The 7,933-nt window shown below is 42.6% G+C and overlaps 1 long non-coding RNA gene across 1 annotated transcript; it reads right to left on the bottom strand.

Moving 5' to 3' along the window:
* Positions 1 to 791: 791 nt before the first annotated feature.
* Positions 792 to 7,698, bottom strand: LOC144159041 (uncharacterized). The gene is made up of 3 exons (XR_013320231.1): positions 7,069 to 7,698; positions 5,250 to 5,519; positions 792 to 2,368 (listed from the first exon to the last, which is right to left on the bottom strand). It is a non-coding gene; the product is annotated as an uncharacterized LOC144159041 (long non-coding RNA).
* Between the last annotated feature and the right edge of the window lie 235 nt (positions 7,699 to 7,933).

The raw sequence follows: 7,933 nt of genomic DNA, 5'->3' as shown, positions 1-7,933 counted from the left end.
AACTGAAATCAGCAAAAGATTCTCTACAAAACATTCATTCTATCCGCAGCTTTAGGGTTTGCTAATTTCCATAGTTGGGTTTCTTCTGCCTTTCTTAACAACATTTTTCTTTTGATAAGAAGGTGCACAACCAAAAGCAAAAAGCTTTTCTGTAAACCTTTGGTAGCTATATAATTGTTACAAAATATTTTACTCTAAATATGGCAGCTTAAACTGAGAATATTTGCATTTAAAAACATTCAAATAAGTTTAAATTGATCATAAATTTTTCGCTGTTTTTACGCAAAACTGTACATGGGATATGAAGTGCACCACAAGGAGGGCTTTGGATTAGCTTTAGCAAATTTGGGACATTTAAGGTGCACTGAAATCGCTACACATGCGCTTTTTCACTTTCTGTATCCACCAGGAAAATGGCTGCCAATTTAGACAGCGATTCTAAATAGTAGTTGACGTGCATTTTAAAATAATCACAAACATTATAGCCACAAAATTAATTTTTACAAGTTGTAGACATTGCCCGTTACACCAGACATTGGACTACACTGTCAAGAGCTTTGACATCTACAATGACGTCTACAAAGCAGGCTTATACTGGTGGAATGTTTCATACCATAATTACTGTGTGTTCAGAGCTCACGTGTGAAGTATGGATACTGCTGCTTCAGCAAGAACCGAGGATGAGCACCCTTCCTGGTTCTGAAAAAAAATAACAGAGGAAATGCCTTAAGCAGGATTCTGAAACGGGGTTGAATGAAACAAGAATGAACAAGAAATTCTTTCAAAACATGTAAAGCAATGCAAACAAATATTTATTTCAACTTATTTCTACAAAAGACCACCTCATGAAGACTGGTGGTGGGGTATTGGCTCAAAAAAAAAAGCAGAGAGCACTTATACAAATGCTACAGGGAGCTTTCACAGCCAACAATTGTTTGAACACACCTAAACTAATCACTGTTCAACAAACTCATAAAAAATGTTTGAATGCATAAGAAACCAGTGGTAAACACAGGAAACAGTTAAAACAGAATGACGGCACAAGTTTGTCCCGTCGTTCTCTTCTGTGTCCTGGGTTTTCCTATGGTTTTTCATCCATTCAAACATGTACCAGCTAGCCCAGTCCAACGCCTTGGTATCATAAAAATATGGATAGTCAATCCTTACACAAAGTTGAAAAAAAAGAAAGTATAAAGTAGGTGACAAAATTAAAACGACAGCAAATTGGTTGGCTTTTAATTTTAAATGATAATATAAAAAATAATGGCATGAATGAAAGTGAGCAGCACGCGAAGTACCTTGTTGCTAGCCCGACATTCCACTTTGAAGCAAAATGTCCGCTTTCAACACTACATAGGCTAAACATGCAATGAGGCATTCCTTTAGGCACACAAAATATACCATAATTGTTAAAAAAGCTACGAATCAGTTGAAAAACCTGACCACGACAAATTGGAATTAGTGACTAGATACAGTTTCAGAAATACACAGCGACATCATATAAAAATATATGGTTCCCATACAAAGATTGATCATAACAAAAATTCAGGACATTTATCAGACTGGCATCAATGTGCAAAGCAGCTTAATGAAGGAAGACGGTCTTCACTAAAAACATGTTAATATTGGGAGCTCATGTGCTTCCCTGCAAGTTGGGTGTGTAAACCCACTGACATCTTAACTAACCCGCCTGAATCATCACTTGATAGACATTGAGGAATTTTACGAATTGGTTTATTGTAGCCAGCTGTCTAGTTTATTTCCCTATTTTTCTTGGCATTTCGTGTCTAATTCTAAATTTGGTGACTAGATAGCTTTTACTATGGTCATGCACTGGTGACAACGAATATTTGATTTTACTTTAAAAAAATTTCAGTTTTGTTTTATTGCTCACCAGCCAACGATCTGAAATATCAGATGTGCTTAAAACGTATGTTGGCATTTCCTTCCTGCAGTGTAGTACAAATAATCATGACTTTTACCATAATTTGTTCACAAATCGTAATATGTGGAAAGTATTCAGCTTAATGAAAATGTCATTTCAGAAGCATGCACAATCAACAAGGCCTCAATGACTCTCATGACGTGGTCCACTTGTTTCTGTCACAAATAACCTGAGTGCAGACACATTCCACCGAAGACGAAGGTAACATGCCCTCTTGGGTGATGAATATTTAAAAAGCCTTACGAGTAAATTTGCTGCTGAGCACGTGAAATTGTGGCATTAAAACAAAAGATCCCTCTGCGGCATCTTTCACTTGGAGGAGCGCTTGACCACAAACTTTGAGAAGCTGGAAAATGCTCCATGAACCGCTCCAGCCAGCAGAAACGATGCAGGACACAAGTTGGTAGGCGGACCGTAGGCATCCTGCGATTGTGAAGATATTTCTGTTTAGTAGATGCTCTTCTTTTTGTACCACTGTTTATTTCACCTTTAACAAGTAGCTGAACTCCTTAACGTTCGCATAATAAAATGCTGCAATGCAGAACAGTTAGCAGGGTTACCTCAATTTTGCTTTTCTACGAATTAACACAATGTAGGTAATCTGCACACAACTACAATCAAAGTACAATTTTCCCCTACTTCACTGCTAACATCAGCGTTTGACTGCTCAAGCACAAATACAGGTTAGACATGTGAGCAATCTGCTAAACGTATCCCCACAAACTGAAAAATCAGGCATCAGAAATCGCCAAGGAAGGAGGTGTCACGTTTAAATGGCACTTTTTTTGTTCAAAACATAAACACCTGGAAGCTTGAAGCGTGAGAGGGGGTCTTTCACGTTGACAATGTCAGAACATAGCTTGCTAGTGGGCACCTGCACGATGTGCACAATGTGTTTCTTGAAAATGCGTGCGAAAGTTTGATTGATGTGTAGGACGAGAATTGCAGCACGTTTTGACACAGGCCTTGTGGACGCTTCTGCCTGCTAATGTCAATGTGGATTCTTGCTAGTCGCCCTCTTCGCTTCTTTCTGAATATAATGCTTTAGGCATTATATTCAGGACAACGACTGCATCAAAACGTGCAGCAATTACCTACGTCCCACACATCGGTGAAACTCTCGCACACATTTTCAAGACACGCAGTGCATACATTGTGCATGTGCCCACTAGCAAGCTGCGTTCTGACATTGTCAGCGTGAGAGACCCCCTCTCACGCTCCAAGCTTCCGGGTATTGTTTATTAGATTCCATGCGCTGAATGCAAATCAGTGTACATTGGCGAAACGGGCAATCTGCACAGAAGATTAATGCAGCACTGGAACGAAGTGAACAAGGGCCATGCAAAAACAAGTCCACTGGCAGAGCACCGTGAGAGGACGGGACACGTGGTCGACTGGAACAAGACAAAATTACTGACAACTGAGTGCAATCTATCTTCTCGATTACTGCTCGAGTCCCTCATTGTTCAGACGACGCCCAACATTATCAACATAATGGATGGCAATCTGCACCATATCTATGCAAACTCATTGCGCCGCGTAATGCCCAATATATAGCTTCGTTTTCCACGACACATGCTCACCGTGAACAAGCAACAAACCGTTAAATGGCTTTCTTGACTTGGTCGGTGACCTACGTTTCATCACTGCAATAATGCTTCTACCTGCCTACACGGCATTCCGTCAAACACTGGACTACACCACATGAGCCATTGGCGTTCTTAACCTGCACCAGAGTATATAACCTTTCACTACTGCTATGAGATAGACCCATAAACGCACTTCAATATGGCCTTTATATTTAGCTCTTGGAAACATTATGTATAATTTTACCTTTAAGTTGCACCTGCTACAGCAGCTGGTACTATACCAAAAACATGAAAAAAAAAACGGTGGTTTAACACGCCAAAGCTACACTTGGGATATGGGGAGCACTGTAGGGGAAGGCTTCGCATTAATTTTGACCATCTGGGTATTTTTGTGCGCATCGAAATCTCCAAACACGGGCGTCTTTACGTGTTGCCTCCATCTGAAAAGCGGCTACACCAAGCGGTATCTAACCGACATTCGCCTCCACAGCACACCACCCTAGCCACGGCAGTGGGTTAAACATATGAAATAAAGCGAGTTTCGGAGTGCAAATGAAAATATTAATCACACGTCTTATTTTCCCAATCGATGTACCTTTTGAAATCCACCATGCAATCCCCCCTCCCCTACCGGCCTACCAAAACACCTTTGTCTCAAGAGGTAATCAGGCTGTTGTTAATGAAGTAAGTATTTACAATCCGAGACTTGCCACCGTTAAAGTCATGCACTTTGTTTTAGAGATAAGCGACATTAGCCATTTGCAGCACCAGGAGTTAATTGTGCTAAGATCAGATTGAAAGCATTGACGGTAGTAGTTGAAAGAAATTGTGTGATAAATTACAACATCATCTGCAAATAGACTTACATGGGAGGATATGCAACATGGAAGATAGACCAAGCAACCTGCCTGGGGGGACAACAAAGTGGCACGAGCAAAAGAAGTATATAGTTATTAGAAGTAAACTGCATTTGAGAAGAATGAAAATCTTTTGCTCAAGTGAGGACATTAGGGTGAAGTTTGAGAAGTAGTCTGTGGTGTGCAATGCGATTGAATGCTTTAGAAAAATCGAGAAAAACTACCGCAGTTTGTAAGCCTGTGTCAATGGATCAATGTAGATCGTGAACAAATCCTGAAAGTTGTGTTTCTCAAGTAACCCTTGTGAAAACCGTGGTGATACTCGAATGTGATATTGTGATTTTATAAATAATTAGCGACCTGAGAGTGGATGAAATGTTTCCTGACCTTGCATATGGTGCTTGTTAGGGAAATTTAATGGTGAAGTACCGTCTCCTGATTTAAAGACTGGTGCTACCTCGACTATCTTCCAACCATTGAGATTAGTGCCTGTCATGAGAGACTGCGAAAAAAGCGCTGTCAGAATTCTACAGACTGCGGGATGTACTTTTCGGTATAGTATGATTATTACCAGTATGATCTGAAGTAGACCAGTTTGTATTGCAAGTTTAAAACCATATCGAAAGATCCTAAATGTTTGCTTGGCTTGATTACATACGAATACTTGCTTCAAAGTCAGTTCAATTTCTCTTCTTGCCCTTTAGTCGTCAGCCCCAGATTCTCTTCAATATCTCTGCTAAGCAATGACACGCTCCATACGCACAGCACTGCTTCATGAAAATGTTTCAAATAATCAGAGGCCACAGCACTGCTAACAGGTATACATCATGGCAAGTTCCACAACATGCAATAACTAACCTGAAAATACATAATCGGTGGGTGCACCGATATGGCAGCAGTGCCTGGACCGATGTGTCGAGCAAATGCGCTGACTTCTGAACGGGTGGTCCAAGCGGCCATATGATGGATGAATGACCATTCCTGGCGGCAAAGCGTACGGAGCACCAACGAAAGGCCAGGCAGTACTTGGGTACAGCAGGTGCAATGTCGGTTGGCCAAGGGAGGCCCTGGCAAAGCCTTTGAAACTGGACTGGAAGGCAGCTGACCCAGGACAGCCAGCAGCAGCACCTGCAGGTGCATAATCTGTGAGTGTGCTGACACTTGTTGAAATACAAGAAGAGCACACACAAAGCACGAATGCTTACATCAAGTAGATTTTTAATCGTTTAAAGACAGTAACCTCCAAGGCACTAATAAGAACGTTCCCGGAACACCCCAAGTGAAATTTAGGTCACAGTAAGAATGTATTTATTAGACCCGCAGGTACTGTGAGTGGGGTATGCATGATATATGCAAAGCTCACTCCTGAGCTAATTTGCATGGAACGCAGGCTAGCAGCTCATCTGTATCCCTTGCTTTCAATCAGAACTGGTGTGTGATAGTTGAGGCTCCTCCATTTCAATGTCTGACTTGTATCTGCACGTTCAATTCTCCAATATAAATCGAGTTGAGTGAGTGCCTACAGCTTTTTTGTTAGTCTCTGTATGGCCTGCGGTTTTGCGAAAATGAGAACTTGCGAATTGGCTCAATTTTCTGCACTAATTTAAACAATACATATGCCTCTGATATCAAGCCCCAGACTTCACGAGAGCTACTCTGACAGAATCGGCAGGCGCCTCGCAGGCGTTGTGAAATCTCCCCCACTACCCCGAGACTATGCTAACTCCCTGCGAGGCCACATGCGCGCATTTCACCTTCAATTTGCACGTATGTGAATTCTATACCTCTATGAACTCTCAGACGGGCGTCGTCATATTCGTGCCGGACTCGTGAAACTCGGCAACGTAAATTACCGCACTCGTTCGCTGGCACGCGGCCCGAACTCTCTCACCGTTTCCGGCCCTTGCATACTATTTTCTCCACCTTGCACTTTGTAAATTCTCATGTTTAACTACACCTCGTGCGCCCTCATCTCTTGCCTGCTTTTCTTCCAGCACAACTCCGTCAGCACCCGGTCGACGCGTACGCTGTCGGGGCGCGTTGGCGAGCGAGTACGGCAATTTCGCTGTTGTCGAGCTTCACGAGAACAGCACACATATCGCGGCCCGAAGACCGCGAGGCGTACGGTCGCCGGTCTCGCGAGCGCAATAGCTGCGAAGCGCACTGCACGGAATTCGTGAAGGGGGGGGGGGGGGGGGGGGGGGGGGGGGAGAGATTTCACAACACCTACGAGACGCCAGCCATGGAATCACGTGTAAGCGTTTTCACATGCACTTCCAGGGAACCTCCTGTTCATGTTATTTCTTGGTATACCGCGGGTATTCACGAGGGAGGACTAATCACAGCGTTGTGCCACTCACGCGAAATTGCGACTGCGATCTGCAACCGCAAAGGCACTGTTTGAGAGACACATAAACAAACGCCCCGGTGTTAAAGAGCCTTGCGTGATGTGAAATTATTAGCAGCCGTGTACCATAGCGCGAGCATCGTAGCCAAGGTCTAGCTTCAGCGTAAATTGATGCTGACTTCTGCGGAAACGGTGGACTGGGCGCCAAACAAGTATACTAACTCACGTAGGCTCTCAGAGCAAACGAGATGGGGGTCTAGCGAATTACTGACCCATAAACACCAGAACTCATTCCAACCAAATACAGAATAATAAAAAATGCGTACTTACCCGAGCAAAAACGATGTTTCCAACGTAAAATTCTCCTTCACTGTCGTCTTCATCTCGCGGACACACGAACACGCTTTGTTCTGATGCAATGTCATCCACTTTTGACGCGCAGTATTTTATCCGGCGATGATCGTTCTTCCGGGGTCCCCATGTTCAACACACGCGTAGGTTAGAAGGGTAGACATCACCCATAAAGCTTCTATAACTATGATTTAAGCTTGAAATAGATAAAACAGATTAAATCACGCCACCAACCACTCGGCACAAAACGCCATGAAAAAACACACACAAAAGTGAGAGATAGTTGCCAGACTTCAAATGCAGCACCTCGATGTTTGACGAAAATTGTGTTACTACTGTATTGTTGGTAATTATCTTTCTGCTTTCAAAGTCTGAAATGTGTTTATAACTTAAATTTAAGGTTTTTAAACACAAAAAGTGAATACACATAAAGTAATTGACATATATACTGATATTGTAAAGAGGTTTGACGTTTGTTTTGGTTTTGTTTTCACGGCGGGCTTCTCAAGAGAGAACGTGCGAGAAAACGAGCTACTTTGGGTTTAGGAAGAGGGCGGTAAATGTCGGCGTGATAGAAAGCAAGGAACAGGTGCTTACCCTGGTCGTTAAAAAAGGAGCTAATGAAACCCTCACGTAAAAAAAAAAAAGAAAAAAGAAAAAAAAAACGTTCGACGAGGAATCGAACCATTGACCTACAAAACAGTAAACGGACGCGTTAACAAACAGCTATGTCGGCGGGCGTGCTCAAGACGCCTAAAACAACTCTATACTTACGTAAGTTGTCAACGAATATTGTTGCTTGTGTCTAGTCATCGCCTCCTTTAACGATGGTCTAGTTTATGCT

This window comes from Haemaphysalis longicornis, unplaced genomic scaffold (assembly GCF_048455015.1).
Source record: "Haemaphysalis longicornis isolate Haplotype H1 unplaced genomic scaffold, Haemaphysalis longicornis Haplotype H1 scaffold_10, whole genome shotgun sequence".
NCBI classification, from domain to species: domain Eukaryota; kingdom Metazoa; phylum Arthropoda; class Arachnida; order Ixodida; family Ixodidae; genus Haemaphysalis; species Haemaphysalis longicornis.
Note: the sequence above shows the minus strand (reverse complement) of the source record. Positions and strands in the feature narration are given on the sequence as shown.